The 5,567-nt window shown below is 37.3% G+C and overlaps 1 non-coding gene across 1 annotated transcript; it reads right to left on the reverse strand.

The window, feature by feature from the left end:
* Positions 1-2,162: 2,162 nt before the first annotated feature.
* On the reverse strand, positions 2,163-2,267 carry LOC123232677. Its single transcript, XR_006505204.1, has one exon. It is a non-coding gene; the product is annotated as a U6 spliceosomal RNA (small nuclear RNA).
* Positions 2,268-5,567: the final 3,300 nt, after the last annotated feature.

Genomic DNA, 5,567 nt, shown 5'->3' on the forward strand with positions numbered 1-5,567 from the left:
TTATTCTTTCTCTTTCTGTCTTTCTTCCTTCCTGTCTTCCTTCCTTCCTTCCTTCCTTCCTTCCTTCCTTCCTTCCTTCCTCCCTCCCTGTCTCTGTCTCTCTTTTTTTTCTTTCTCCTTAGAATTAACTGCCAGGAATCATAAATAGACACACTAAACCTCCAAATTCTTACAGAAAAAGGGCTCTATGACAAATTTGTTTGTTTGTGTCCAGATCAGTGATTTCATGAGTGGGGGTAATTCCTCAATACAAAAACCCCTATCTCTTATGAAAATCAGCAAACCTTTGTAAATTAAAAGCCTTAGAGAGAATTAGGAGCATTGAGGTTGGCTAGTTTCATTCAGATATGGTTACACATACCTAAGGTCATACAGCTAAAAAGTGTCAGAGGAAGAAATTTGAATCTGGATCTTCTGACTCCAAAGCCAGTTTTCTATTCACTTAGCCAGAGTTTTCCCATCTGGCAAACATCAGCTTTTAAATCTTAAGACTGTAACTTTTAGATGCAGCATTAAAAGAAAAAAAAAAGCACTTGTCAGCAAATGCAGGTGGAGGGAAGGTAATAATGAGGAACTTGGTTATTATGAGAAACAAAAACAAGAGAACCAGCAATTCATGAAAGCTATGTCCCTGGTCACATGACTGGGAAATAATTAAGTTCTCTGTTATACAGGGATATTAGAAGAAATAACACAGCAATTTGCTATGTGAAGGCCTGTTTCAGGCTCCCCCTGCTGGGAGGACTCCTTGTCAGGGGGCTTGAAGGTCATGAGTCTTCTTAATGGTCTCTCTGCCCTAGACTAAATGTTCTGTAAATAATTAGAAGTTAAAGGCTTGGAGATAATCAAGCAGCCATATTCAGTGGGCATAGGACTAATTAGCAAAACTGGGTCTTGTTGATTATTAAATCCCTGTGTATTAAATGGCTTAGCAGGAGTGTGGAAGGTTGAATCCTTGTCTAGCATCAATAATATTTATGCTTCGCAATAACAGATGCTTTATGCTATGTCAATAAACAGGAATTCAAAGCTACCCCTCTTACATTTGCTTCCTCCTTTTGAAAGTTACTCAAACTTTGAAACCCTTAAAAATGTATATCTTTCCTTGGGATTCCGAGGAATAAAATGGGGAATTTTGCTGGGGATATGTAGAGCTTCAGCTGGGATGAAAAATGTCATCTTATGAATATTCATAGTTCATGACAACTCATAACAGAAGGAGAGTGGAGACTGTTTATTCCATGAAGCCCTGAGCCAGAAGTTGGAAAATCTGGGCTCTTTCTCAATTCCTGGTTCTGCTGGTTATTGTTTGTGAATATGACAGCTAGCTGCCCTATGCCTCCATTTTCTTTTCTATCATACATTAAATATAGGCTGATTATAGTCACTTCCTTCCTCTGGGTTTTTTTTTCTTCTGTGTGTATGGTTTTATTTGTTTATTTATTTTTTGAAGCAGTGAGACAGTATCTGGAAACAATCTTATACATCTTTAAAAAGATTAGTTATGAGTCTTTATATGAGTTACAATATTAGCTTAGTATGAGTCTTTGGGATTGTTATTTTCAAAAAGGTCACATCATCTCTTTGGGGTTGTGATACTCTTAACATTTAACAATATTTTATTTCAAAGCAATCCTCTGCATATTATCTAAAGGGTTGCACATTTTTTAATAAAAAAGAATTGAGATCTATTTTGTTTTGATCCTTAGTGGAAATGATTTAATGACAACCTTTTGCACAACTGGAGAGTTGGGCTTTTATCAGTGCTGGGGAACCATTACTAGAAATGCTGCCATTAAGATGTTAAAATTGTGATTTCAAACTACAGCTCTTTCTACTTAAATATCAGTAGAGTAGGAGCCAAACTTACTTTGTTACTGACTTATTATATAAATTTGTGGGAGTGATTTAATGTCTCTAGGTCTCAGTTTTTATAAGAATAATAAATTTTAAGTTCTTTGCCTCATAACTATGCGAGATAAAAGATGTGAAAGGTTTAAAAAATAATCTTTTATTTTTCCCAGTTACATCTGAAAACAATTTTTAACATTCATTTTAAAATTTCATTGAGTCCAAATTCTCTCCCTCCCTCTCACCCTTCCCCTCTCCTTGAGACAGTAAGTAATCTGATAAGATTTTACATGCGCAATAAAAAAAACCAAACAAACATGGAATGCTTCATGAATTTGTGACTTCCTTGTGCAGGTACCATGCTAATCTTCTCTGTATTATTCCAAATTTAGTATATGTGCTGCCAAAGCAAGCACTGTGAAAGAGTTTTTAAAAAGTTAAAATGACTATGTGGATATATTTAAATACAGCTATTTAGTGAACTATCAATACAACAAGTATTTATTAAGTACTTACTATGTATTAGGTTTTGGGCTAAAATATGGGTATATAAATGAAAAAAATAAAATTTTCTCTGCCTGCAAGGAACATTCATTCTATGGCATGAAACAACGTATAAGGGCAAGGAGGAACTGACCAATAGGGGTCCCATCACTCAAGCATGCATATTCCCCTCTGCCTGACAACTCATCAGGATGCTTGGAGAGCCAGGAATAGAGGACTCACTCTACCACATCAGAGCAATTGCAGGGATTCTGTAACATTTTCATTTCAGTTTAATGCATGATGATGATAGACCTTTTAAGAGACTGATGAAATGAAATTGAGTATCCACTTGAAAAAAGAAACTCCTCCTAACCGGCCACCAGATATAACAACAATTTGTCACAGGTTAGGGGAGAAGAGGGAGAAAAATGACCTTTCTACCCTCAACTTGCTCTTGGGCTTGATAGCTGCATGGACTTTTAAAGCAAGCCTGTGTCTTAGATGAGGATGTCTCCTGTTTGTGCCTTCTGTTATTTGGTACAGGGCTTTGTGATAAAGCAACTTACATTTATTAAGCTTCTACTGTGTGTCAGGCACTATGATAACCTCTGAGGACCCAAAGAAAGTAACAAAAATCAATCCCTGTTCTCAAGAAGCTCATCATCTAATGGAGGAGACAATATACAAACAACTTGGTTCAAACAGTATGTGTGTATGTATGTATATGTATACACACACATAGATACACATATGATCAATTGGAGGTAATCTCAGAGGGAAGCTACTAAGATTTAGGGGGTCTACAAATGGCTCTTGAAGAGAATTCAAGAGATCAGAAGAGTCCCCAGTGGCCTAGCCATTGAGCATGGGGGAAGCACCAACTCCTGGACATGAGTTTAGCAATGGGTCAATCAGGCACCTGAGATATAGTGTCCTGTGAACAAGGGAGCAACTCTTTCATTGGCTATCTTTGTCATGGCTCCACCACCCTCCACCCTATCCTAGTGGACCCAATGATTTTAAGAATGTTCATATACAAATATTTATATATATATATATATGCGCTTAATATTAGAAGGAGGCTCTAGCAGATGTGGAGGAGGGAGAGTAAACTGGTAGAAGTCTTGTTTTTTTTTTTAATTTAAAATTTTAAAACCCTTACCTCTCTCTTAAAATTGATATTGATTACAAGGCAAAAGAGTGGTAAGGGCTAGACAATTGAGATTAAGTGATTTGCTCAGGGTCATATAAACAGCAAGTTTCTGAGACCAGATTTGAACCAGGACTTCTTTTGAGAATTGGTTCTCTAACCACTAAGCTGCCTATGTGACCAAATAAGTAATTGAGACCCTTTGATTTATTTCATTTACCTTCTGCCTTAGAATCAATATGTGGTATTAGAACTGAGCTTTAAAGGAAACCTGGAATTCCAAGAGGCAGAAGTGAGAAGGGAATAAATTTGAGCCCTAGAAAGAGTACTTAGTAGTCAAGAGATAGAAGATGGGATGTAACAATATGAAGATCAGGAAGATCAATTTGCCTGGATTGTAATGTGTAAAATATCTCATAAGTCTGGAAAGGTAGATTGAACCACATACCCTAAAGGCCAACAGAACTGCCACTTGATCCTAGCAATTATAGTACCCTATTATAGATGAGTGACATCAGCAGACTTGCACTTAAGGGACATCTTTTGGCAGGTGTGTGTAGGATGGATTAGAGCAGTGGTTCCCAAACTTTTTTGGCCTACTACCCCCTTGCCAGAAAAAATATTACTTAGCCCTCGGAAATGAATTTTTAAAAATGTTAATAGCAATTAATAGGAAAGATAAATACACCTGTGGCCATCACTGCTCCCCTGGATCATTGCAGCACCCACCAGGGGGCAGTGGTGCCCACTTTGGGAATCACTGGATTAGAGAAAGGAGAGCCTTGATGCAGGTAAGAGATGATGGGGTAGCCATGTGAGCTGAAAGAAGGGAATGTATATGAGATGTTTGGGAGGATAGATTGAACACAACTTGGTATAGAATAGATGATGTAAGAAAAGGAATGTATTTTTTTAAGGTTCTAGATTTTGAATTAGAGTCTTGGTTCAAATCCTCAGCTTTGGCAACCTATTCTCTGTATGACCAAGGACATATCACTTTACCTTTTTATCCTCTGCATCCATCATCTCTTACTATAACTTACCTTTTCCTTATAACACTCTGTAGAAATACATTTCTTAATCTGTACAAATGGGGACAGGGAGGAATGGAGATTAGGTGATCTCTAATGTACCTTCCAAGCTCTAAATTCTCTAATCATTTGTGTTCTGAATCCAGTTACAAAAAGCTGTTATAAGCCTTAAGATCAGTTGGCCTTCTATGAAGAGGAAGTCATAGCTGACAGACATCTCCATTAACATATTTCTGGTTCTCATCCCCTCCTAGCCACCTTCAGTTTACCACTGATGTTTTCTGCCACTTAGAACACGAGGAAAGCCATTGTCATGGCAGCTTGGTGGCACTACATGTCTTAGCCTACAGGGGAATTCTGACAATCATTATGAGAATCTTATCCATGTCAGAGACTGCAAGCTCAGGAACATGAAGTTCTGTCACTCGAGTCACACCTCACACCAGCCTCAGTAATGCTAATGTGCATTGCAGTTGGCAGAAGAGCTTGCTATTACACCAATTCTTTCTTTCTCTCTCCCTTAAAAAACAAACAAGGAATAGGAATAATTCTATGACATTTTTGAGTCTTGAAATTAAAACTAAAAAGAAACCTATTCTTTTGTTGGGTAGTAGATAGTTTGGATCGGCATTTTGAACTCACTAAGAGATCACAGAAACAGTCATGCTGGAACTAATTGAATTGTGTATCAGCTGCCTGAGATATTGCCTATTATTTATCTCATTTTTTCCTGAACAATAAAACAAATAAGACCATTAATCTACCATGAATGAATATTATTACACGCCTTGGTAGGGACACAAAGGCAAATTGGGTTCACCATGGAAATTATCTCACTCTTCATTTCATATTAAAATATCTAGAAGTCTCTGGAGAGATCCTGTCAGAGATCAGATTTACTCACTGCAGTGTGTCTGCAAATGTGGCAAGAACTCTAGCCTCATCTACAAAGCCTCACATAAAAGCACAGTGAGTCTGAATAGGAAAATGGAAATCTATGAGTTTTTGCATGCCCATTAAAAAAAAATCTCTGTATATATGCATACATA

This window comes from Gracilinanus agilis, chromosome 1 (assembly GCF_016433145.1).
Source record: "Gracilinanus agilis isolate LMUSP501 chromosome 1, AgileGrace, whole genome shotgun sequence".
In the NCBI taxonomy this organism is placed as follows: domain Eukaryota; kingdom Metazoa; phylum Chordata; class Mammalia; order Didelphimorphia; family Didelphidae; genus Gracilinanus; species Gracilinanus agilis.